The 27,748-nt window shown below is 43.2% G+C and overlaps 1 pseudogene; it reads right to left on the bottom strand.

Moving 5' to 3' along the window:
* Positions 1–7,230: 7,230 nt before the first annotated feature.
* LOC126085703 (60S ribosomal protein L5-like) overlaps positions 7,231–27,748 on the bottom strand; it is a 169,408-nt pseudogene continuing 148,890 nt past the window's right edge.

The raw sequence follows: 27,748 nt of genomic DNA, 5'->3' as shown, positions 1-27,748 counted from the left end.
ATTCTTGAGATGGTCTCTAAATTCAGGTGGGATATACTGAAGGTTGTACTTTGGGTCTTGTCGACTTGTTCTAATTTTCTTCAGCTTCACCTTGAACTTGCGTGTGAGCAATTGATGACCTGTTCTGCAGTCAGCACTTGGCCTTGTTCTGACTGATGATATTGAACTTTTCCATTATCTCTTTCCACAGATGTAGCCAATTTGATTCCTGTGATTTCTATCTGGTGAGGTCTACATATATAGTCACCACTTATGTTGTTGAAAAAGGGTATATCTTGGTCTTGCAAAATTATATCATGCGATCTCTGGAGTAATTTCTATCCCCAAGGTGGTATTTTCCAACTACTGATCCTTCTTGTATGTTTCCAACTTTTGCACTCCAATCATCAGTCATTATCAATACATCTTAATTGCTTATTCGATCAATTTCAGACTCCAAAAGCTGGTAAAAATCTTCAATTTCTTTACCTTTACCATTAGCGGTAGGTGTGTAAATTTGAATAATAGTCATATTAACTGGTCTTTCTTGTAGGTGTATGGATAGTATCTTATCACTGACAACATTGTACTTCAGGATACCAAACCAACCAAACTCATTGCTGTCCAGGTGATTCTGACTCATAGCGACACCATAGAACAGAGTAGAACTGCCCCATAGGGTTCCCAAAAGGCAGCTGGTGGATTCAAACTGCTCACCTTTTGGTTAGCCATAGCTCTAACTATACCACCAGGGCTCCGTATGCTTCAGGATAGATTTTCAAATGCTCTTCTTGACAATGAATGTGATGCTGTTCCTGGCATAGTAAACCATATGATTGTCTGATTCAAAATGACCAATACCAGTCCATTTCAGCTCACTAATGCCTAGAATATCTCTCCTCAAGTGTTCTGTTTCATTTTTGAAAACTTCCAGTTTTCCTGGGTTCATACTTTATACATTCCACATTCTGATTATTAAAGAATGTTTGTACCTGTTTCTTCTAGTTTTGAGTTGTGCCACATCAACAAATGAAGGTCCCAAAACCTTTACTCCATCCATGTCAGTAAGGTTGACTCTGCTTTGAGGAAGCAACTCTTCCCCAGTTGTATTCTGAGTGCTTTCCCAGCTTGAGGGGCTCATCTTTTGGCACTGTAACAGCCAATGTTCCGCTGCTATTCATAGGGTTTTCACTGGCCAATTTTTTTAGAAGTAGGTTGCTGGGTCCTTCTTTCTAGTCTGTCTTAGTAGTCTGGAAGCTCAGCTGAAACCTATCCACCACGGGTGACCCTGCTGGTATTTAAAATACCAGTGGCATAGCTTCTAGTATCCTAGCAACATGCAAGCCACCACAGTACAACAATCTGATGGACAAGTGGTGGCTTTTTATATATACTCCTCTACAGTACAATTTTTTAAAATTAATGAGACTAAGTGTTGATCATTACACAGAGCTAATCTGAGTATGGTTTCTCTGGGTTGGGAATGGGGTGGGGGAAACTGGTAAGGAAGAGGATTTCAGTCTGGTTAGCTTGCCCTTGCAAACACTGAACTGCAATGTGCATCCATGGGTAAAAAAACAAAAACCCATTGCTGTCGAGTCGATTCCTACTCATAGCTACCCTATAGGACAGAGTAGAACTTCCCCATAGAGTTTCCAAGGAGTGCCTGGCAGATCTGAACTGCCAGCCTTTTGGTTGGTAGCCATAGCTCTTAACCACTATGCCACCGGGGTTTTGGCACCAACTAAAACCACATTAGGATACGGGGCCTGAAGGAGCTTCAGAATGTCTTCCTAAGGTTGGCTTAGTTGGTGATTGCCAGGCAGAGCCAAGCAGAAATGAGTGGGAGTGGAGGGGGAGATAAGAGCCTCTGGAAACCAGGTTAGGGCCAGATAACAGAGGACCTTCAGTGTTGCTAAGGTCATTGCTACTGTAACTATCCCCAGTCAGAGGTGCACATTCTTCCTTGAGGTGGGTAAAGGAGGGTTATTTAGGGGCATAAAGCCCTGCAGTGAGTGCACCTGGGGGGACCCTCCCCTGAATGTTGGCTCCTGGTCCTTGTTGGGTGGAGAAAAGCCTGATATCTAAAACCACTTGGTTTGGTAAGCCCTAAGCCTGGGGAGTTGGGAGGCGGGTTTTCCACGAGGTCTGTCTCTGAGCCCACTAGCATTCTCTACCCCAGTAAACCTGAGAAAATTGTCCTTCCCAATCTGCAAGCTTCTGAAACCTCCCTCACTTAAGAGGAGCTCAATTTAGTGTCTTTAGCTCTAACCTGGAATCTCTGGGCAGTACTGGCTTGCGGGTGGGGTTCTGTAATCCATTTTAACATCACAAATGGTAAAACAAAATCAATGAGCTGATCTGGGATAAGGATGCACAGGCTAAAGAAACTCTGCTCTTTTGCTTTGGGTGGAGTGAACATGGGAGGGGGAGTTTCAGAATTTCTGAGAGGGGTGGGTATAGTTTGAAAAGCATATTTAGTATGATAATTTTATAGGTGGAAAACAAAACAAATGCCCCTTGCTAACTTGCTACCCTAATATAAATTACAGAAAGAAAAGCTTGATAAAATCTCAGCTAGTGGAGATCCACAGAAGATAACCAGAGGTCAGCCCAACTTAGGGGGCAGATCAGTATCTCCAGGAGTGTGTGGGGGTCAGGAGGCATGAGATTCTTCTGTCTCTTAAAGGGGGATGGATTGAACACCAATAGTCGGGCACCTACACAGACCTCCTTCCCTAGCCCCTGGGGCAGGTCATGCATACTCTTACCTTCAAGCACTTATCTTGTGCTCCACAACACACAGGTTATGCCAGCTCAGATCAGCTGGTGTGTCATCACAGTGACATTGAGAACCACACTGCTACTTACATTTTCATGGTTGGTCTTCTCAACTTGAACATAAGTTATTCAAAATCTCAAGAGTCTCTATAGTCATAACAACAACCCCAGAATAAGTTCAGAACTTTCTAAATGATCTCATAGCACCTTTGTAGCACCAACTTCCACAATTAAACTTTTTTGTGTACCCTCATGGTTTAAGGTTATCTCTTCCACCAGACAGCAGGGTTTTTTTTTTTTCTGTTTTGATCGTTGGTAGCAGAGATAGCAGTTACTGTTTGTCAAAGGCTTACCGTATATATTCAGGGTCAAGCACTAAGTGCAAGGAGCTTTGTATGCGTCATCCACATCAATCCTATGGATTAAGTATTATTCCTATTTTGCAGTTGAGAAAATTTAGTCTTTGAAATGTTACTCAAGGTCGCCCAGCAAACACATGTGGAACCAGAATTAGAACTCAGGTCGGCCTGAGCCCAGAGCCCTTGCACTTTCCGTTGCATCCCCCCACCTCTTATGCCCTCAGCCATGCTGACTGTATTTGTTAGATGAATGAGTAAATGACTGACTGAACGCATGACATGACATTTAACGGCTTACCTTCCACATTCCCAATGGGGATCACGGTAAGCCCCGCTTGGATTTTTCTTTTCTCGGTTTTTTAAAATTTTTTCAGGTACTTACTCCCATTCCTTCCCCCTTCATAAGCTTCCAAGAACACATGTGTAAAATATGCCCTGCTGTTTGGTGTACGTATTTTCAAACTACATTGATGATATAGTCGCTGGAGACCTTGTTCTATCTCTTACTTTTTAAACCAACACTATGCTTTTTGAACAACCAGTTGGACCAGTTGCTGTCGCGTGACCTTTTAGAAACAGATCACCAGGACTTTCTTTCAAGGCACCTTTGGGTGGGTTTGAACCACCAGCCTTTTTGTTAGTAGCCCAGCACTTAACCACCTGCACCACCCAGGGACTCCAGTGGGGTTTTTTGTTGTTGTTTTTTTGGGTTTTTTTTAGTGTATCTATATCAAATTTCTTCTAAATGCCGGGTGGAACTTCATTGTTCATATTCACCAACTTTGACTTCAATCTCTCTCCCTGGGGTTTGACTCTTCAGTTGCCTCTGCCCCACTGCCACACACAGCATCCCTAGTACCCTTACTTTGAGGGGAACTCCACTTTTCCATGAGCCTGTCAGATAAATCACAGCTAGGAAGGGGAGCTGGTAACACAGACTGTCCTTTCCCCTCTAACATCTTGAACTCGGACAGGCAGGAGAAGTGGCCTACTGATCCCTTTTGGCTTTGGGCCTTCAGAATCTGAAGTATATCTTCAGGAAGAATTCCCTACCGCACGGTTTGTTTTTTCCTTTCTTATGAATATGAACCTGCCCCATGTGTGCTACTGGGAGCCACTATCACTTATGGGTAGGCTCTAGAGACAAATGGCCCGAGTTCAAATCCCAATTTCACCACTTACCAACTGGGACCTTGGATAGTATTTAATTTCTCTGTGTCTCGGGTTTTCCAATCTGTAAAATGGTGATAGGAATAATAATCGTACCCCACACAGGGTTGTTGCATTTAAACAGTGCTTTTTCTTTTTTTTTTTGGCAGGTCTGCACTTAAGGTAAGCCCTCAATAACGTTGGCCTTCATTGTTTAAAACACATACAGGGTCTGAAACTGCAGAACCATTTACATAACTTCTGATACTGTCCAAATAGGAAAGTTAAGACATTAAAAAGCAAATAAAGAGAGACAGAAAATGTGTCTGGCTACACCAAAGTAATTCTCTTTGTAATGTGTACTAACAAGATCTTTTACAGGCCTATTTTGGTCTTCTAAGACCAAACACTTAAATATAAACAAGAGAACCCCGAAGAAATCTGCTCCCTTCCCTCTGTCTGGCTCAGAGAGTATTACAACAATGAGTCCTGGCTCCAGGAGGACAATGTCCCTCTGGTTTGTAGGATTTCTTGGCTGTCACCACTGATGCCCTGCTTCCTTGTCAGTTTCCAGTGGTGGAGCCGTTGAGGGTTAAAGCTGAATTCGGAAGACACAGGACCGCACCTGGGAGCTAGAAGGAGTGTGGATACTGGCTAGTGAGAACTTCTCTTTCATGTTGAGTAACAGTGACTCAGTCCTGACAGCTTGATTTGGGCTGTATTTAGGATGCAGCTCTGGTGGGACTCAGGCCAGAAATTTATGGCTTGTTTGTCCTGGATCCGTGCAATTTTTTTCTCGCCTTGAAGATGAAAGGGTTACTATTCCACACATTTCCCCACCTCCTGCATTTTGTAACGTGCAGGCTTCTGCACTGCTCCTTTTATTTATCTGGAGAATTAACTTCTAAAGGATATGCTCGACACTCTAACCTAACAAACCAAAGCCAAGGGCCTTGAAGTAAAAAAAAAAAAAAGTAGAAGAGCCTAAATGGACAAGTTGAGGACTTTATGAAAAAGTCTTCATGTTCATTCAGTCATGGATCTTCCCACCCCCATAAACTCCATGGAAAGACCTCTGAGTGAACAAAGAAAAGCCAGTCCTTCCACAAAGCTATAAATTCCTCCAGAGATGGGCTCACCTTGCGTTTTTGTTTAATTGCCCCAAAGTGCCTAGCACAGTGCCTTGGACCTAGTAGATACTCAAATATTTGTTGACTGATAAGATTCCAAGAATTTGATGGGAGTGAAAGGGGGCATTTGTCTAAGGAAAGATGAATGGTTTCATATACAAAACCTCTCAATTCACCTTATCAGGAATAGTCAAAATTCTAAGCACACTGAAAGATTCAAATGCAGAAATTGTGGCGCCTGTAAAATATTTAATAAGCTTTGGAATCTGCTTAGTGAGGCTAATTTATGTGTTTATTTGTTCACTGACAAACGTTTTACTGAATGCACATATGTGTCAGGAACGATTCTGGGCATTAGAGACGGACAGAGTCCCCATCTAAGTTCACAAGTCTACAGTAGAGACCATTGCCATTGAGTTGTTTCCAACTCTTATCGACCCTATAAGACAGAGTAGAACTGCCTGATAGGGTTTCCAAGGAGCAGCTAGTAGGTTCAAACTGCTGATCTTTTCTTTAGCAGCTGTAACTCTCCATAGCTCTCAACCACTGTGCCACCAGAGACTGGTAGGCAAGCAAGGAATTAAAATATTGTAAGTTTTTTTTTTAAGGTACATACTTTAATGAGGGTATCAGCAGATAGAAAATAGAGGGTGGAGTGAGCTTCTGGGGAGCAGGAGCAAATCTAGAGCAGACTTGGTATTGTATGGCATCAGAACACCCTGGTGCCATCTTACAAGCTGTGACTATGTGATGTGGTCCAGGAGCAGTGGACAGACAACAGAGCAATGGTAAAACCCGGGGAAGTCACTGAAACTCTTCAAATCTCAGTGTATTCATTTTAAAATAGTGATGATATCATCAAAACTACCAACTCACTGGGAGAATTAGAGTTGCAGTTTGAAAATTGTAAAGTGTACACAAATACGTTACCTGAAAGAGAAGGATGCTACCATTACACATCTTGGAGAATTGTCTTAAGGATACATTTATTTCATGCAGGAGAAGACATTTGAACACCCTGAAGAGCTAATACAAATATCAGCTTAATTTTAAAATTAACTTCCTTTCTTTTTGCCTTCTCCAAGGCCAAAACAAAAAATCAAAGGTGAAAACCTGGAAACTGTCTTTTCAAAATGCCTTATTTTTTGTAGAGAAGAACTTGACCTAGAGCTTGCTTTGCCAAGTCTTGGGGTGGAAATTTGGATGTGGCTGACATTCGATAAGTTGACAGCAGCACAAGTTTATATGTTTCATGTACCAAAAACCAAAGCAAACCTATTGCCGTCAAGTCAATTCCGACTCACAGCAATCTCTCTAGGACAGAATAGAACTGCCCCGTAGGGTTTCCAAGCTGGTGGATTTGAACTGCTGACCTTTTCGGTTAGCGGCTGAGCTCTGTGCCACCAAACCAAAACCAAAACCAAAACCAGTTGCTGTTGAGTTGATTTCAACTCATAGTGACCCTATAAGACAGAGTAGAACTGCTCCATAGCGTTTCCAAGGAGTGCCTGGTGGATTCGAACTGCTGACCTTTTGACTAGCAGCCACAGCTCTTAATCACTACACCACCAGGGCTCAACCCAAAGAGAGCTCTGGCAGAGTAGTGGTTGAGTGCTCAGCTGCTAACAGAAAGGTCAATGGTTCGAACCCACCAGTTGCTCCACAGGAGAAAGATGTGGCAGTCTGCTTCTGTAAAGATTATAGTCTTGGAAACTCTCCGGGGTAGTTTTACTCTGTCCTATCGGGTCACTATGAGTCGGAATCAAGTCAATGTCAATGGATTTTTTTGTTTGTTTTACTCAGCCCTTGAGGACCAAAGTCTAGGAATTCATCTAACTGCTAATCAGGTTGAGTAGAATTTTATTTGACCCAGCTTCATTATTTGGAGCTTGCAGTAACCTGCAAAAATAAAACAAGAGTGCAAAGCAGAAAATGGCTTTAGATACCAAGCCCACAGCCACTACTGTAAGCCATAATGACATAGATCCTTTTTCCAGATTAAGGCTAAAAGAGTCCTTGGATCCTTTCCTAACCCAGGTTTCTCTTGTTCAGGCATCAAAGCAGGCCACTTCCAAAGAGATTCTTTGTTAGTGTTCCTTCAGGATGGTGACTGAAGGAAAGAGACCCCGCAAACACATCAGAGACGCAGCCAGCCATGAATAGAGACGAGGAAATGCAGGCGTGAAATCTAGCGACTGCTTATGCTCTCCACCTTACTCAGTTAAGAGATAGGGAAGGATGAAGGGAAATGGGCTTAAATTAAATTAAATGAGTTTGCTAATATGTCCCCCTTTTTTCCATTTCCTAATCCTTTTATAAATGCCACTGAGATGGGATTTGCCTGCAGGCTGATTATGTGCCTGAAAATCAGCATAATTACAAGATATTTGTTGAAAGGAAATTCCTCATCTTGGCTCTGTTTGGTTTTCTTTCTAGTATTGAGTGGATGAATGACCTGGCTGGAACCAGTTTCATCTGGGACTTCTGGATCTTCCCTAAGCACCTGAGAGGTAATGAGGATCTTCAAGATAACCTCTGAATTTTAAATGAGGAAACCAGGACCCAAAACAAGGCAAGCATCTTCCCAGCAATTCACTGACAAAGCTAGAAACACTTGCCAGAAGAATTTTTTTTTTTTTAATGTGGAAAACTTAGCCTTCCTCTGTATCTCCATTTCTCTTCCGGCCTCTGAATGGACCTTCTTGTTCTTTCTTTGGTCCTTCAAAAAAGTTCCAGAGATTCTGGCATCAATCACCATCATATTCTCAACAACTATCCCTTGCTGATTGTCATAAATGACCATTATAGGAGCCTGAAAGAAGAGCAAGAGAATGTCCTGGCTTTTACAGGGCTTCAATCTGGATAGCATAAACTAAGATTAGGGGTGACATTTCTAATAATAATAATAAATGTTGTTGAGCTAAAGTGTTAAGTGCTGTGTTTGTTTGTTCTAATCCTTACATTAAACCCCACACCCATTTTACAGGTGAGGAAACTAAGACCGAGCTTGAATCGTGAGTTGACCACATGTTTACCTCACTCCAGAGCTCATGAGCCTAAAAACAAGTTACACTGTCTCCCATAGGGGTATGAGGATGGGAGAGTGAAGTGTCTGAGAAAAAGGAATAATATAGGTCCTTTCCTCAGTTCTTACTCATGGTGACCTCACGTGTATCAGAGTAGAACTATGCCCCACAGTTTTCAGTGGCTGATTTTTCGGTAGTAGATCGCCAGGCAGGTTGGCAGTTCAAACCCACCAGCTGTTCCTAGGGAGAAAGATGTTCTGTAAAGATTTGCAGCCTTGGAAACCCTCCGGGGCAGTTCTACCGTGAGCCGGAATTGACTCAACAGCAGTGGGTATTTTTTAGATGGCCAGGCCTTTTTTTCAAGGTGCTTCTGGGTGGACTTGAACCTCCAACCTTTCAGTTAGACTTCAGTGATTAACCATTTGCACCACCCAGGGATGCCAAAATATTATATAGTCCCATCTTAAGCCTCAGAAAATAGGAGTTCCGAGTCCAGACTTTAACCAGGATGCCATGTTGCCTCTTACACACACAGTACAACTGCCCAGAAAATAAATCATACCCATTGGAAAGGAAGTTGATTTGCTTTACCAGTACACAGCTGTGAGATGGCTTGCGAAAGCTGCACACAAGGGCAGTTTCCTAATTGCTCTCATTCCTGATGCCTCCTCCACAGCCCCTTATAGAGTCTGAGTGCCCAGTAGGTGCTTAATAAAGAGAAGATGAACTGAGTGAGCCAAAATGTGAACATTGTGAAGGTCAATGTTGAAAGAGTGCCCTTCACTGTTTCCTTTTGCTTGTTTCTTCTGGAAATAAACAGACATTTGGATCATAAAACCCCAGCTGGGAATGTGGATCAAGGACAGTCAGGGAGCACAGAAGAACTCAGCATTACTGAGACTGTTTTTGGGTGGAGAGTGTTTTTGTTTTTCCTTCCTCCCTCCCTCCCTCCTCCCTCAATCTTTTTGTCCTCCCTCTGTCCTCCCTCCCCTCCCCTTCCTTCCTGACTCCCTCTCTTTGTCCCTCCTTCTTTCTTTTGTTTGGAAGAAATAGCAAAACAGCTTAATTTACAGTCAAATGGGACAAATATATCATTATTCCCTTGTAATGCTCTAAATTTCTGTTAATTTCTGGTCACTCCTAAAGGCTTAAACTCATTTAATCTTTTTGAAAGAGGATTTTCTTATAAATATTTTTAATTGTCACAATTAATTTATTTTTACACCTTAAGAAAACAACTTCACAATCTACACCAGCTTTACTAAAAATTGGTGGGCTAAGGAACTTTGAATGAGCCCTAGTGGCACAATGGTTAAGTGCTCAGCTGCTAACAGAAAGGTCAGTGGTTGGAACCCACCAGGCACTCCGTGGGAAAAAGATGAGGCAACCTGCTTCAGCAAAGATTTACAGCCTTGGAAACCCTCTAGGGCAGTACTACTCTATCCTATAGGGTTGCTATGAACATGAATTGGCTCAACAGCAACAGTTTTGGTTTTTAAGGAAATTTGTAATTACCAGATTATCCATGAAATGTTAAAGCAATTCTTGAATACCACGTTTTATTCCCATTCTAATTGGAACAGGAAAAGACTATGGGGAAACCCTGGTAGTGTAGTGGTTAAGTGCTACAGCTGCTAACCAAAAGGTCGGCAGTTCGAATCCACCAGGCGCCCCTTGAAAACTCTGTGGGGCAGTTCTACTCTGTCCTATAGGGTCACTATGAGTCAAAATTGACTTGATGGTAATAGGGCAAAAAAAAAAAAGGGAGTCAGGAAAGGCTGATTTTCTTTTTGATTAAGCTACAGCTTCAGCAGTATGTCAAGGATAATAATTCTTACCTACTCTCAGCCTTTATTCCCAGGATGCTGGAAATGATTAAGACACCAGACAGTAAAATATAGTACCTGGGAAGTTAAACAGTGACTTGTGTGTGTAGAATCTTATGAAAAAATAGGCAGCAGGACCTAAGAGAGAATTTACTACAGCGAGGCCTCACCTTTTTACTGTTTTGTTTTTTTTTTATGAGAAAGGTAGGGAGTGTAGTGATACCTGGAGGGGTTTTGGCTTTAAGCTGATGGCTGGATACTTTTAGCTTAGGTAGCCAATGGGTAATTGTATGAGAAAGTGGGGTGGAAGAAGCTCAGATAATAGAGTACAGGTTAATAAATATAAGGAGGAGTAATATTTTATGTGACATAGAATTGTGGGGGGAGGGTAGATGGGCTTTGAACACCATTATGTTCAAGACTATTGTTGTCTGGTGGGTTGTTTGCAAATACAGCTGAGATAATTCCTCCCATCCCTGTCACAGACCTTTGTAATATGACTTTGCCACTCCTCCCATTGAGAGGTGAAATCTATTTCCCCACCCCTTGAATCACTTACTCAGACAAATAGAATGCAGCAGAAGAGATACTATAAGACTTCTGAGCCTGGACCCTATAGCTTCCACTCCTGTATTTTTGCAATACTGCCCCTCTAAAGAAGCCCAGACAAGCCACTTTGAGGATGAGAGACCACCTAGGGAGAGAGGCCCAGATGATAGTCAGCATGAACCATAGACGTGTGAGTGAGGACATCTTAGATCACTCAGTCTCAGCCTACCTGGCATCTTACTGCAGTCACATGAGTGGCACCAGGGCATCTAACAGAAGAACTGCCCGGGTGAGCTTATCCCAAATTGCTGATCCACAGAACTGTAAGCAAATAGAATGGTTATTGCCTAAAGCCACTACATTTTGGGTAGGCTTGTCAGCAATAGAGAGCTGGCATAGGAATTAATACTGGAAGTGGGGTGCTGCCACAAAAAACCTAAATGTGTGGTACCAGGTAGAGGGCAGAATCTAGATAAGTGGTCAGAAGAGTGTTAGTGGAAGTTGGAAATGCAGTAAGGAAACTGGAAAATAGAGTGATCTGAGTTATGTAGTGATAGAACAACTGCAAAAATATTGCCTTCAGTAATATGGAAGCTAGAAAATGTATCTAATGATACTATGGATCTGAGTAAGGAGATTTCACTCTTGGAGAGCAAGAGACAAAGATGAGCTAAAGCAGGAACTATTTGGTTTGCAAGCAGACTTTAGAGTATATAGAGGGCCTCGTATGGGCTTGATTGAAAAATAAAACCATTTTTAAATCTCTAAGTCTCTCCAGTTAGCAAAGATGCTCAGAGTAAGAAATGGATTCAGAAAAAGATAAAATCCAGGTGTGTGGCATTAAAATTTTCTGTCAACACTTAAAAAGCCTAGCAGACCTTCTCAGCTGGACAAAAGTGCTCTAAGAATCTTAAAGACATTTTCCTATAGCTGTTTGACTCATTGCCCAAAGTAAAGACAGGTCTGTCTCATGGAGTGGACTATAATCTGACACACTGAAAATCCACACAGTTTTTGAAGAAGTTGTACTAGATTGAACTAAGAGAGACAGAGTCAACTCAAAATGAAAGGAGGCCTCTGGGTCCCCAACTTTCTATGGGCAGGAAACAATCTCAGAAAGCAACTCAGATGGAAACCTGGGACATTGTTAGAGAAAAGGAAATAACATCTCAGAGGGTGGAGCCAAAAACCCAGATGGCAGAATCAAGGAACTAGGGAATCACTCCCAGGGAACAAAACTGGTCCCTGGTCCCTCTTCAAGGAAAATTCTCTGCTCTTAAAAAAAAAAAAAAAAAATTTTTTTTTTTTTTTTTAGAGTAGAGGAATCTGAAACCATGTGCCCAGCTGGATTACAGAATTGTTGTGGACCAGTGAATGCTATATGTCTGCAATTCTTCCCCCTTTTGGAGGGGAGTGTTTACCGTGGTTGTCTGATCCCTCTCTTGCAATAGTATGTCTAGGGACAGGATACTGCAAAGAACTTGTATTTTCACTTTACAGGATTCTCAATCAAGAGGCATCACATCAGAGGAGCATTTTATAATGTACACGAGGAACCGCATCCAGATCTGGACCAATTCTAATGACTATATCCTGAACTTCATGCCTGATGCTCTAATGGGATGAGCCTTTTGGGAGAAAGTATTTTTTATGGGGGAGGGCTGTGATTTGTTGTGGTCAGATGTGAACTTTGATAAATTATTTATGAAGCTGGGCACAATAATTTCTTCTATTCCTGCATGCATGCTCCTTTACAATATGACTTTGCTGTGTTTCCCATCAGGAGGTGGAGTCTGTTTCCCCAGCCTTTAAATCTGAGGTGGACTTCAGTAGATTGTGGCAAAGTGACATTATGTAAGGTGCGAGTCTAGGCTTCAAAAGGCTCTCAGTTTCTTCCGTTGCCTTCTTGGAACTCTGCCATCTTGTGAAGAAGCTGGAAATGCAGTGAGGAAATGGCTGGAAAAAAGAGCAATCTGTGTATTATCCTTGAGGATGAAAGACCACGTAAAGAGGGGCCCAGCCAATAGTCCACACCAACTACCAGACATGTGAGTGAAGCTATCTGAGGCCTTTGTCCCCTGCTGACCCACCAATTGACCCAGTCCTGACCAGCACAACTGTCGAGCTGAGCCCAACTCAAACCACTCATCCACAGAGTAAACAAAAATAGTTGTTGTTTTAGGTCACTACATTTGGAGTGATTTGTTACACAGTAGTAGATAACTGACAAATATTAGAGCTCAGCTGCTAATCAAAAGGTCGGCAGTTCGAATTCACCAGTCGCTCCTTGGAAACCCTGTGGGACAGTTCTGATCTGTCCTGTAGGGTCTCCATGAGTAGGAATCGACTCCACAGCAACAGCTTTGGTTAGGTTTATCACTACAATTTGGTACAAGCAGTTTGGATCAACTGTTAACCAAAAGGTTGGTGGTTTGAACCCATCCAGTGTCTCCATGGAAGAAAGGCCTGGAGATCTGCTTCTGTAAAGATTTATAGCCAAGAACATCCCCATGGAACAGTTCTACTCCATGGTGTCCCTATGAGTTGGTGGCTGACTGTACAGCAGCTAATAACAACAACAAACTGTAAAAGGCTTTTTCTCATCTACTTTCAAAATGGCTCCTGGCCCACTATGAAGCGGCCAGCGTTAGGAAGGCTGTGCTGGGGAGCCTCAGTCGCTGCGTGTGGCTTGAGCTTCTCTAACTCTCCATGGAGGAGTACGGAACATGAGTACATGTAGCTTTCCATTAACTCCTGTGGAAACTTTGGATTTCCCCAATAATACCGACAACTTGAGCACTTAAGTGTCAGACACTGGGCTGAGGATTTGACTTGGATTATCCAGCTTAACAACAGGTACTGTTGTACCTATTTTTGGTTGAAGTAACTAAACCTCAGCCTGGACTTTAAACCTCATTGAACTCCACAGCCTTTAACCACTGTACTAAAGCCCCTGTTTTCCTGAAAACACTGATCCAAGTAGAGAGGAGGACAGGGAACAGTGACTGGTTTGGGTCCTGAGATACTGGTGGTCGAATAGGGGAAAACGTTCAGCTGGTTCTTAGCTTAGGTGTCTTCTTTTCTTCCAACTCCACCAAACCCAACCTGGTTATTTTACCAGTTTTCTGAAGCTGTAGTTTGCCATTGTTTGCAAATTGCTTCTAAAGCTTCACTTCAAATTCATAAAGTCTGAATACCTCTATTATAACTGCAAGGAAAAGAAAGTGCAAGTCACCCTGAATTGAAGCAAAGGCAACTGCTCATTTATTTCTCCAATTAGCCTCCTCAGCAACTCTCTGTCACACATTTGGTCCTTTTGTTCCTTGCCAGCTTACCTACAAATAGAAAGACAGCCTCTTCTATTTGGTTAAACCTATTGCCACCAAGTCAATTCTGACTTCTGGCGACCTCATGTGTTACAGAGCAGAACTGCTCCATAGGGTTTTCTTGACTATGATCTTTACAGAAGCAGATTGCCAGGCCTTTTCTCCCCAGGTACCGCTAGCTGAGTTTGAACTGCTAACTTTTAGATTAGTACGTAGTGAAGACCATTTGTGCCACCCAGGGACTATTAAAACGACAATGCTGAAGTTAGAGTTCAGAACACATTCAGAGACCTGGGCACATGTGCCACAAAGAGCTCCACAAGTGAAACAGGAGGGGAGGTTTGCTTTACTTAGAAACTTTAGTTTCTCTCGTGCTGGTAGGCTTTATTTTAAAGAAATGTGATACAGAATATAACTGATACTTCCGGCCATGCTCTGGGTCAAGTTCTTTTACTTACAGCTCCTGGGGAGAACAACAAGGGGGAAATTGATAGTAGAATCAAGAGAAATAGAGGGAAAAAAATTGGGAAATAGAAAGGAGATGATGGAAGAAAAAAATGAAGATGGTGGAAGAAAAAAGGATCCATTGAAAGAGAAAAGTGAAAAAAAGAAATGAGAAAATAAGGAATGCTGGAAGGTGAGGGAGTGGAATAAATAGGAAAACTGGGCTTTAGTAATGGGACAAGAGTATATTTTCAAAAATTCTATTCTCCACATTTCTCCCCCCCTCCCACCACAAGGCTAAATGGAAATATACATCTCTGTAGAACCAGATCCTTCACTACCAACACACACACACACACACACACACACTCTTACACGAAGTGGTGGAGAGGGTCAAGGAACCTAGTCTCTGTGCAGATATAGTTTGAGTTCTACAATTCCCTGGCTTGCCTTTTCCTTTCCACGAAACCCGTAGCCTCCTTGGTCTCCTTAGCAAAGGGCAGACAAGTTAGTCTCCACTGAGCTCTGGGGCCTCTAATGTTGCCATCTCCCAAGCATTTTCATAAGATAGCAAGTTAGGGACCAGTGTGTTCAAAGGGAGGATTTAGTCTATTTACAGTGGGTTGCTAAGTTAGTTTGAATCCTGATAGAGAACAGGAAAACAGGACAACTGGCTTGCTTCAGTCAAAGGTTTTCAAATATCCATTTGGACGATCCATGGAGTTTTGAGGAAAATTCCAAATACATTTCCTGAGGGATCTGTTCCTCCATTCTACATTCCATGTGACCCACAACTATCACCACGAATACCTCAGATGTACTTTTTTGAGACTTATTACAAATGAAAGAATATTCTACAATAGCTACCAAGGACTATTTAACAAATATCTCTCAGTAGTATAAGGAGGTAGCTGTGTCTTTTCTCTTTATTAAAAAAAAAAAAATAAATAAAGTATCTTCCCAACATGAAAGAAAAAGAAATACAAAGAGTTGTACTATACACTATATATATATATATATATATATATATATATATATATAACTTTCTGTAGTGTGTGTATACATATTTCTATATGTATATATATATCTCCTATGGAGCCCTGGTGGTGCAGTTGTTAAGAGTTCAGCTGCTAACCAAAAGGTCAGCAGCTCAAATCTACCAGCCACTCCTTGGAAACCCAATGGGGCAGTTCTCCTCTGTAATATAGGGTCGCTACGAGTTGCAATCAACTCAACAGCAATTTTTTTTTTTAATACTATAGAAAGAGTTATAGTCATCTCCCAACTTTAAACTTTGGTATAACGTTTATATACTTTTTTTGTTGTTGTTGTAAAAACTGTATAAGATGACATTTGGCAATTCAACATTTTTAGGTGTACAATTTAGTGATACATTTACATTAATCATGCCGTGTCACTGTCACCCATAACCGTTGCCAAATTTCCCATCATCATAAACAAAAGCTCACTGCTAAAGTTTGTATACTTTTAAGTGAAGTAAAAGTTGTAAAACACAGAAGCTACACAAAATTCTTAAACTTTCCAAATGTCCAAAACACACAGCAAACAAACAATAAAACACAAACAAAAAGCAAGAAACAGTGCTTTTATTTCCTGTGTCACACCACCGCTACCCTTCTATCCCTACTCCTGGCTTCACAGTGATGGAACAAAGAAGACGGGTTAGAGACTCTGCCTTTATAATCAGAGCAAATAGAGAAATACCACCACCATCTGTGTTGTATGCGGTGTCATAATACAGGTGTTTATGTGACTTCTAGGTCCCCATTGGCCTTCAACAAACATCAACTTATTTATCACCTTACCCCATGAGCAAAGGAAGTAGAACCTTTATGATCATCCTTCTCATAGGTGGAGAAACAAAGACTGGTAAGGAGCTGTGTCAAAGGTCTCATACACAGCCAAAAGCTCAGACGAAAGGCAGTGGTACAGGTAGCTATGGCTCCAGCACCCCAAGGCACTTGGCTCTGAAACGAACACTCACTAGAAGGATAAAGCTCTCCTGTTATGGCCCAACCAGATCTATGCCTTGGTCATTATTGCCCGCTCTGTCCTCAGTGATAAGCAGTACAACTTTAGAGTGCCCTTTAACTCAAAAGTACAAAAGGAAGGGAACGAGAGAGAGAGAGAGATTGAAGATGGACCCTGGTGCTTTTCTGCAAGGTTTTTACATTTTTCCACGCCACAGGAAGCAAACATTTTGTGTAATTTTCCAGTGGCCTTGATTAAAGATGTTATGCAATTTGGTGTAACTATAGCTTGAAGAAATTAAAGGCCATGCCAGGCTTATCAAATGTTTGGACCTGACTAGAGATCCACAAACATTAAGCACACAAGAGGTAGCCAGCTTATTTCTCTGAAGCCTGTTCCTTCAGGGTCTCTCCTCCCTTGCCTGCTACTCAAGGCCTTTCATAATCTGGTCCCAATCTACCTTTCTCACTGTACCAGCCACTGCCTGTTTGCACGTATCATTCACTTCAGCCAGTCTGCTGGAACAGCTCCACCACCATGGCTACTCGGCAGCCCTCCCGCCCCCTCTCCAGCTCCCTCCTACATTCTCTGCTTATCTGAATCTAATTCCTTCTACAGAAACCAGTGGACAGACTGCATCTTGGAGAAGACTTTTCACCACTCCAGTCCTCTGAACTCTAAACGTTTGCCCTGTTCCAGGTCAGTACGTTGCTATGTGAATTGATCCAGGCAGCACCCCCACCAGCTGTGGAACTTTCGTGTGTTCTTGGCTCTCTCTGAGCCCCTTTCCTCCCGATAATATGAAGAGCGTGATACCTCCCATTGCTGCCATGTCGATTCCAAATTGACTGCAGAGTAGAACTGCCCCACAGGGTTTCCAAGGCTGCAAAGCTTTACGGAAGCAGACTGCCACGTCTTTCTCCAGTGGAGTGGACGAGGAGTTCGAACTGCCAGCTTTAGTTTCACAGCTAAGCGCTTTAACCACTGCAGCACCAGGGCTCCTTCATGATACCTACCTCACTGGAATTTGGGGAGAATTTAAGGAGATTGTTGTTGTTGTTGTTGTTAAGCTGCCTTCGAGTAGGCCCCTACTCATGGCACTCCCAGACACAATGGGATGGGACTGTAGTGATCCGTAAGGTTTTCATTGGCTGATTTTCAGGAGTAGATCGCCAGGCCTTTTTTCCTAGTCTTAGTCTGGAATCTCCCCCTGAAGCCAGCTCAGCATCATAGCAACACCCAAGGCTCTACTGACAGATGGGCGCTGGCTGCACTTGAGGTGCATTGGCCAGGAATCAAACCCGGATCTCCCACACGGACGGTGAGAATTCTACCACTAAACTACAACTGTCCTCTACTTAATGAGACAGCCTATGTAAAGTGCCTTGCAGTGTCTGGCCCCATAAATGCACTTTCTCATTCCAAGTGCCAGGCACAGCACGAGCTCAGGGAAAGGACAGTGGAGGGAAGGGTCCCTGATATATGCCTGGCATTGCATTGTGGTAGTGAGTGTACTTGTGTGACTTCGAGCAAGTTTTTTCACATCACTGTTCTTCAGTTTCCTCATCTTGAAAATGAGGTTGGTGACAGCATCTACATTATAGGGTGGCTGTGAGGCTTAAATGAGTTAATGTGTATAAAGGGCTTAGAACAGTGTCTGGCCACAGTCTGTACTCAGTAAGGCTTGTTGATAATGCAGATGTGGGCAGAGGGAATAGAGTGGTGAGCAAGACAGATGTGGTTGCTGTCTTCATGGAGTGAGGAGAAGAGATAAGACACAAATGCATTTGCTCTACAATACAATTCAATGGCATTTGACATATGTTATCTTGAGTTGTTGGTTATCTATTTACATGAATGTCTTGTCTCCCTATCAAGAGGGTAAATTTATTGAAGGAGGAGGGCCCGGATCCAATTCTGCTGTGTCCCCTGTACTGACCACAGTGTCATGTACATAGCAGACATTCAATAAATATTTGTTAATTGCCTAAAGGATTTATCTTCCCTCCACAATAAAAACTTTATTATACAGATCCTGTTCATCAATGGGAGCCCTGATGGTGCAGTGGTTAAGAGCTGGGGTGCTAATCAAAAAGTTGGCAGTTTGAATTCATCAGCTGCTCCTTGGAGACCCGATAGGGCACTTCCACGCTTTCCTATAGGGTGGCTGTGAGTTGGACTTGACTCGACGGCAACAAGTTTGGTTTGGCTTTATTCATCAACGAGGAGCTTTGGTTCTCTTGGTGTGTTCAAAGCACTGTGTGAACAATTACTGCATAATCCACCCTCCTGTGGACACCAGCATACCCAAGTCTCTTGTATGTGCATTCAAAGACCATCATTTCAGATTATACACATTCAACTCAGACACCGTCAGACTACAGCTAAAGCTAAACATCAGTCCCCTTGAATTTTATTTTTCCAAAATCACAATAACAACGTGATCTCATGGCACTCTGACAATAACCCTGTGAGGCCAGTGCTGTCACCACCCCCATTTCAGAGATGGGGAAATCAAGGCGCAGAAAGGTCAGGTTATTCACCCAAAGCCATAAGTAAGTGGTGGTGCTAAGGTTCGAACCCAGGCAGAGTTGAACACGAAGGCAGAAACATGCACCCCTTATGCCAGACTGCCTGATCTGGCAGCAAGAAGACTGTGGGGCCTCCTCTAATGAGAAGGCAATGGCGTGTAAGAACAGACACACAAACCCCTGAGAGAAGACCCCAGGGCAGAGATTTCTTTCCACAGGCTGTGGTAAGAAAGGCAGCCAGGACACCCAGGTGGTCATCTTCTCATGGGAGTTAGGGCAGTGGGCTGATCCTGCTCATCTGGGGAACCCTGGCTCAGCCTCACCTCTAGGGTCCCCACCCAGGGTCCCTACTCAGAGCCCCTCACCCAGGGCTCCTCACCAAAGGCCCCTCACCCAGGGCCCCTCACCCAGGACCCCTCAAGCAGGGCCCCACCAGTCCCTCCAGAGCACAGACACTGACCCCACTGCTTCCCTCCTTCCAGTTGTGCTGTCTCTGGTTGGTTTTTTTTTTTTTTTAATTTATGATTTTCAGCCCAGCCGGTTGTTAGCCGGCCGTGTTTGGAAATGGTAGATGATTAAACCTCCTGGCCAGGTGTAAATGCAACCTTTGTCATCTGGAGGCTGGGAGAATTACCTTTTTGAGCTGCAACCTCCCTCTGGCTCCCATACTTTCTGCTTCAAGAAGTCCCTCTTCCAGGCCAAGGTCTGAAAGGCTTAGGCCTCCCACTGGCTCCTCTGCTGAAGCCCAACCCCAGAAGCCAGAAGTCTCAGATGTACCGACATGGGCATAAAAGCGCCCAACAGGCCCTAACATTTAAGTGGAAATCAAACTTCCTCTCTCTTTTTTATTTTTGTTTTTCCCTCTCCCTTTTTAAAGGAAATTTGTACCAAGTAAATAATAAAAATATGTAATCATTGACTAGGCCTTTAAACCTTAAACTAAGGTTTAGGCATGTTGGCATTTTTGCTGCCAATGAATATTCCCACTACTCCCTTACTGGGCCTCAGTACCACCCTGTAGCCCTCAGCATCTACTTGTCCACTTGGAGGTGGCTCATGGCTTCAGCCCCAGGGAACTACAACAGGTAGAGAGGTGAGAGAGAACCAGGCCCCACACAGCAGCTGAAAGAGGCCACTTACGTTAAGTGGGTTTACAAGCTTTTTCCGTTCAAGAAACCCCTACAGTTAACACCAAGCCCTGACCACAGGCCCAGATCAGGAGAGGGAGAGGCCGTGATGGGACTCCCTGTGCTTTGAAATTACTAAACTGGAGGACAGAAAGTTCTGGGTCTTCGTTAACTGCATCAGCAGCCCGGTGCTCCCCCGAGAATCGGCCAGAACCCTCTGTTTACTTTTCAAGGCCGAGTTCTCACCAACAGACATATGCTTCAGGCAGGTTATTACTGAGCAAACAGCACGCAGCAAGAGCGCTCCCTGTGCGTGATCCCAGCATGTAGAGTTTGGCTACTGCTCAAGGTGAGCTGGAGGCAGTGAAACCTGTTCTCAGGTGGCTTTAGTTTAGTTTGACCAAAGTCTTCTTTCAGGTGTTGGGTGGGAGTTATGGATTGAATTATAAAAAAAAAAAAAAAAGTCCCCTAAAAATATGTGTTGTAAATCCTAACCTCTACATCTGTGATTAAAATCCCATTCTGGAATGGGTTGCCTTTGTTATGTCGATGAGGCAGGATTAGTGTTGGGTGTATCTTGAGTCAATCTTTATTGAGATATAAAAAGATTAAAAAAGGAGCAGAGAGAGAGATGGGGGAAGACATGCCAGTCCACATGAAGATCACCCAGGAGCAGAAGCTCAGAAGAGACAAGGACCTTCCTCCAGAGCCAACAGAAGGAGAAAGCCTTCCCCTTGAGTTTGCACACTGAATTCGGACTTCTAGTCTCCTAGACTGTGAGGAAATAAATTTCTGTTTGTTAAAGCCATCCCCTTGTGGCATTTCTGTTATAGCAGCACTAGATAACTAAGACAGTGGGTTTTATTGAATTTCAGTGCAGCTTGGGCAGAGAGTAAAAGTCTACCGGGGGTTTCTCAGTAGGCACTAAATAAATGTTTATCTATGCAAATGAACAAATCAATAAATCAATTAGCGTGTGTTTAGTGAGCAGCACCCCCAGGGCCCAGCCCTGAGTGAAACTCTCTGGGAGGCTCAAAGAACACTCTAGCAACAGCAGACGAATTGGAGACACAAAAACTGGCACACATGGGTTAATTAGAAAACAACCCTATGCTAAACTAACATCCCTGCACTTAGAAATTTGCTTTTACTTTGTTCCATTTTGGTCTTTGCAGTGTATGTTACAAATCACATTGCTCTGTGAATTTTGCAAAGACAGTTTGTCTGAAAATAAAATGTTAACCAGCAACAGGATGGTGACATTCTGACATTCTGCAGCCAGGGAAGTTACATTCACTGCGTGCAAAGAAGGGGAGGGCAGGATGGGTTGGAATAGCTTCTTCAATGGATGGTGGCTTTCAGATAAGTGGAGAGGAAAAAAGATATCTCAGCCAGTGGGGAAGATGCTGCGAGGCCACTCTATGATCTGCAGTGGAGAGTAGAGCAAGAAACACATAGGTATGGTAAGGAGGAAGCACACCAGGAAGGCCTTTAATACAATACTGCTAACGTTTCTGGCCTGTGTGTTGCTGTGATGCTGGAAGCTATGCCACCAGATTTTCAGATACCAGTGGGATCACCCATGGTAACAGGTTTCAGCGGAGCTTCCAGACTAAGACAGACCAGGAAGAAAGACCTGGTGATCTACTTGTGAAAATTAGCCAATGAAAACCTTATGGATCAAAACGAACATTGTCCAGCTCCCTTGCTTTGGATACATCATAAGGCGGGATTAACTTCTAGAAAAGGACATCATGTCTGGTGAAGGAGAGGGCCAGTGAGGGCCATCTGAGAGATGGATTGACACAGTAGCCTCAATGATGGACTTGAACATGCTTGGGATCATGAGAACAGCAAAGGACTGGGCAATGTTTTGTACTGCTGTATATAAGGTGTCCATGGGTCAGAGTCCACTCAATGGTAGCTAATAACAACAATGTTTATTTGAGAGTTTCACTTGCTTTTGTTGACTCTCTGCTTTACAGAACATGATGTGCTTTTCTAGAGATTGGTTTTTCCTGATGATGCGTGCAAAGTAAGTGAGTCAGAGTCTTGTAGTTCTCCCTTCTAAGGAACTTTCTGGTTGTATTTCTTCTAAGACTGATTTCTTCCTTCTTTTGGAAATCCATGGTATATTCAATATATCAGGAAGATACAAGGGAAACCCTCAACGAGATGGATTGACACAATAGCTACAAGAATTGACTCAAGCACACTGACAACTGTTAAGATGCACAGGACCGGGCAACCATTTGTTCACTTATATACATGGGGTCACCATGAGTTGGAGTCAACTAAACAGCATCTAACAACAACAGCGTTTCTTTAACTAGGGAGAGGCATCGTTAAAGACATGTCTCTGGAAGGCTGGACGGCAGCAATATGCAGAGCCAATTGCAGAGGGGAAATATCAGTCTCAGGGACGTAAAGTGATGGGGGAGGGGAAAGAAAGGGCCATTTGAAAGGTATTTTGAAGAAGCAAAAGACAGATGGTGACAGAGCAGATGACAAACAGGGTGGAAGAGGTAGTGTCAGGGGGAGGCAGGCATCGTGCCGGACCCTCTTGAGAGATGCAGCGGGGGGGGGGGTGGGGGTAGTGGGCAGAAGCAGGAGAGCAAGTGGGCTCAGGGAAGGGACAATAATGGGCAGGAGTGAGAACCTGGTCAGGAAGCTTCTGAAATTTCAGCGCTGGTGTCCTCTGATGGCCAGAACACCTCTGCCCCCTTGCTCTCCCTCCCAAATAGCCTCATTTGGCCCCACATTTCTCTCCCGCTGAACTTTTCCTCCTCTCCAAATCACTGATTATTCATTTTTTTAAATAATATTTTATTGTGTTTTCTGTGAAGGTTTACACAGCAGTTTAGGTTCCTATTCAACAATTTCTGCACAAATAGTTCAGTGACATTGGATACATTCTTCACAATGTGTGGACATTCTCATTATTTTCATTCTGGTTGTTCTGTTTCCATTAATCTAGATTCACTATGCCCTTACATTCTCATCTTTGTTTTAAAGTAATTGTTGATGGTTTGGTCTCATTTAGATGCTTTTTTTTAAGGAACACAGTACTTATAGGTGATATTATTTTTTGAGCCAATTTGTTATTTAGCTACAAGGTGACCTCAGGGGTTAGTTCAAGACTGGAAGACTATCTCATGGCAATAGTCTTTGAGAGTCCTCCAGTCTCAAAAAATCCAGTAGGTCTAGATTTTCTGTTTGTTCATTTTTTTAGGAATTTGAAGTTCTGTTCCACATTTTTCTCCCATTCTATCAGCGTACATCTATTATGGCCCTGATTAGTATGGTTGGTAGTGGTAGCCACACACCATCTAGTTCTTCTGGTCTCAGGGTAGATGAGGCCGTGGTTTGCGTAGACTATTTGTCCCAGAGACTAGTTTCTTCTTTGAATCTTTGGTTTTCTTCTTTCTCTTTTGTTTCAGACGAGTAGAAACCAATAGTTGTATCTCAGATGGCCTCTTACAAGCTTTTAAGACTCCAGACACTACTCACCAAACAAGGATGCAGAACATGAACTTTGTGAATTATATTATGCCAATTGACTGAGTTGTCCCACAAGACTACTGTCCTAACTCTTCAAACACAGAAATCAAATCCCACCAGGTGTTTGTTTATATCCAAGAAGTATCTGTAACTGTGCCCTCTATGTGCTTTATTATGTGTATGAATATATGTGCATACAGTCACATAGATGCGTATACATATGCATATGCTGTCTTAGGCTGGGTTCTCTAGAGAAGCAAAACTAGTGAAGCATATAAATATATAAAGAGAGAGAGACAGACAGGCAGACAGAGAGATTTATCTCAAGGAAATGGCTCACACAGTTGGAGAGGTTGGCAAGTCCCAGTCTGTGGGTCAGGCATCAGGCTTGAGGCTTCTCCTGACTAATGCAGCTGCAGGGGCTGATGAACCCAAGATGAGCAGATAAAACAGCAGGCTGCTGGCTCACAGGCTTTAGAAGACAACAAATCCCAAGATCAGCAGGCAATACAGCAGGCCACTGGCTCAAGTCCCAAGAACTGTAGGTCAGATGATGACAAAGAAAATGCACGATCCAGAGGGAGCAAAAGCCTTTAAGTTTTGCAAGAATGTCCATATATATTGGATGCAGGCCACACTTCTGAGCAAACTCCCCTCAGAACTGATTGGCTAATTACATTAGATCGCATCAAGGAGGTGATTACACAATATCACAAAAAAATGGAGGCTAACTACATCATTGCACAACTGTCAAATTATATAATTACATAACTGTCAAACTACATCGTTACATAGCTGCCAAAGCACTGAGAATCATGGCCCAACCAAATTGACACTCAGCCTTAATCATCAGAGTTCACCCCTTGTCAACTTGGCACCTGTACACATCTCCTTAAACCATGCACAATCTCTAAATGAAGACAATTACAAAGGCATACTTGCTCCTAACATGATACAACTAACATGTGTACAACTGAAAACACACTATCCCTGTTTTCATCTCCAATTTTATAAGTGAAGAAAACAAAAATATTTGATGCAGACATACAAAGAAGGAATACTCATAACAATTACAGTCCTTGTTTCTGCAACTGATCACGTGGTTGTAAATGGTATTTAGAACTACCTTCTTCCACCACCCATTCCTTATTCCCTTTATCCTCAGTATGCACCTCAGCTGATCTTGGTCTTTTTCCTGATGGGGTGACCCAGTCATTCATTCCTGAAGGGTCTGAGCCATTAGTAGTCATGTCAGAATTGAGTTGCTGTAGTTTTCCATTGGCTTTAGACACTGAACATGTTAGTACTAAGATTCCTAAGGAATCTCCAGTTTCCTGACATACTCTTCTTTACCTCCATTATGTAATACCAATGCGATTTCCCCTTGGTAATCAGGATCAGTCACATCAGCCAATACAGTAACTCCTTTGCCTGTTGATGCAGAGGCAAGAGGAGTCTAAAGTGGCTGGGTGGCATTCCTAAGATCTAGTTTGATGAAATCGGCGTTGTGTCTCCTGGTGGGAACATTCCTCCTTTTGGAACTAAGACCTCTAGACCCACAGAGCATAGGGTCACAGGGACAGGAAGCAAAAATTTTGGAAGTGGGTCATTAGAGGTGATAGTGAGTGGTGCTACTCCCATTTCCGCCCCTAGGTTCCTGGACTCATGAATCCTGGCTATGGGAGAAACAGCACCATATATTTAATGCAGTTTAGAGTATATACAGCCTCCTGGAGAACACTGTCCCAACCCTGCAAGGTATTGCCACTTAGCTGGTGCCCTAACTGTGTCTTTAGAAGGCCATTCCATTTTTCTATCAAGCCAGCTGCTTCAGGATGATGGAGAACATGGTAAGACCAGTGAATTTCATGAGCATGGGCCCATTGCTGCACTTCATTTGCTGTGAAGTGAGCCCCTTGATCTGAGGCAATGTTGTGTGATACCATGACGGTGGATGAGGCATTCTATAAGTCCATGGATGATAGTTTTGGCAGAAGCACTGCATGCAGGGAAGGCAAGTCCATATCCAGAGTAAGTGTCTGTTCCAGGAAGAACAAAGTGCTGCCCTTTCCATGATGGAAGCAGTCCAATGTAATCAACCTGCCACCAGGTTGCTGGCTGGTCACCTCAAAGGATGGTGCCATACCAGAGGCTCTTTGTTGATCTCTACTGCTGGCAGATTGGGCACTCAGCACTGGCTGTAGCCAAGTCAGCCTTGGTAGGTGGAAGTACATGTTGCTGAACCTATGCATAACCTCCATCCCTGCCACCATAGCCACTTTGTTCTTAAGCCCATTGGGCAATGATGGGAGTCGCCGGGGAAAGAGAATGACTGGTTTCCATAGAACGCATCATCCTATTCACTTAATTGTTAAAATCCTCCTCTGCTGAGGTCGCCTCTTGGTAAGCATTCACATGAGACACAGATATCTTCACTTCTTCGGCCCTTTCAGAGAGGCCTATCTATATAACTCTTCCCCATACCTCCTTTCCTCCAATTTTTCAATCATGTTCCTTCCAAGTCCCTGACCATCCAGCCAAATCATGGCCATGGCTCATGAATCAGTATACGTTGCACATCTGGCCATTTCTCCTTCCAAACAAAGTGAACAACCAGCTACACTGCTTGAAATTGTGCCCATTGGGAGGATTTCCCTTCACCACTGACCTTCAGGGAGGTCCCAGAAAGGGGCTGCAGTGCTGCTGCTATCCACTTTCACGTTGTGCCTGCATATCACACAGAATCATCTGTAAACCAGGCACTAGTATTCTCTTCCTCAGTCAACTGATCATAAGGAACACGTTGTGAGGCCATAGGTGCAGAATGAGAGATGGAAGGTAATGTGACAGGAGTGGACAACACGTGCATTTGAGCCACTTCCTCGAACAACTTACTTGTGCCTTCAGGTCCTGCTCAGGCCCAATCTCGTATATACCACTTCCATTAATGATGGAGTGCTGCTGTGTACATCCAACTTTATGGCTCTGTGGTCAGACAACACCCAGTTCACGATGCACAGCTCAGGCTGCATGGTGACTTGGTGCCCCACGGTTAAGTGTTCAGTCTCTAGTAAGGCCAAAACAAGCCAAAAGCTGTTTCTCAAAAGAAGAGTACCTATCTGCTGTGGATGGCAGGGATTTTCTCCAAAATCCGAAGGGTCTGAGCTGTGATTCACCAATAGGACCCTGCCAAAGACTCCAAACAGCATCTCTACCTGTCACTGACACATCAAGCACCATTGGATCAGCCGGATCATGTGGCCCAAATGGCAGAGTGGCTTGCACAGCAGCCTGTAACTGTTGCAGAGCCTTCTCTTGTTCTGGGTCCTACTTAAAACTAGCAGCTTTTTGAGTCACTTGGTAAATAAACAAAATTAGCACACTCAAATGAAGTATATGTTGCCTCCAAACTCCAAAGAGGCACACCAGGCATTGTGCCTCCTTTTCAGTTGTGGAAGAGCCTGATGCAATAACTTATCCTTCACTTTAAAAGGAATATCTTGACATGTCCCACACCACTGGACCTCTAGAAATTTCGCTAAGGCGGAAGGCTCCTGAATTTTTGTCATGTTAAATACCTACACTTTAGCATGCAAATGTCTTACCAATAAGTCCAGAGTTATTGACATTTCTTCCTTACTAGACTCAATCAACATAATGTCATCAATGTGATGGGCCAGTGTGACATCTTGTGGAAGGGAAAAGTGATCAAGTTCCCTGCAGACTAAATTATAACATTAAAAAAAAAAAAAAACAAACTTACTGCCATCGAGTTAATTCTGACTCATAGAGACCCTATAGGACAGAGTAGAACCATAGGATTTCCAAGGAGCTCCTGGTGGATTCAAACAGCTCTTAACCACTATGCCAATAGGGTTTCCAAATTATAATATAGGGACGAAGAATTGATATACCTCTTAGGTAGGACAGTGAAGGTGTTTTGCTGGCCTTGCCAGCTGAAGGCAAACTGCTTCTGGTGGTTCTTCAAAATCAGAATGGAGAAAAAGGCATTGAATATATCAATAGCT

Source organism: Elephas maximus, chromosome 11, assembly GCF_024166365.1.
Source record: "Elephas maximus indicus isolate mEleMax1 chromosome 11, mEleMax1 primary haplotype, whole genome shotgun sequence".
NCBI classification, from domain to species: domain Eukaryota; kingdom Metazoa; phylum Chordata; class Mammalia; order Proboscidea; family Elephantidae; genus Elephas; species Elephas maximus.
Note: the sequence above shows the minus strand (reverse complement) of the source record. Positions and strands in the feature narration are given on the sequence as shown.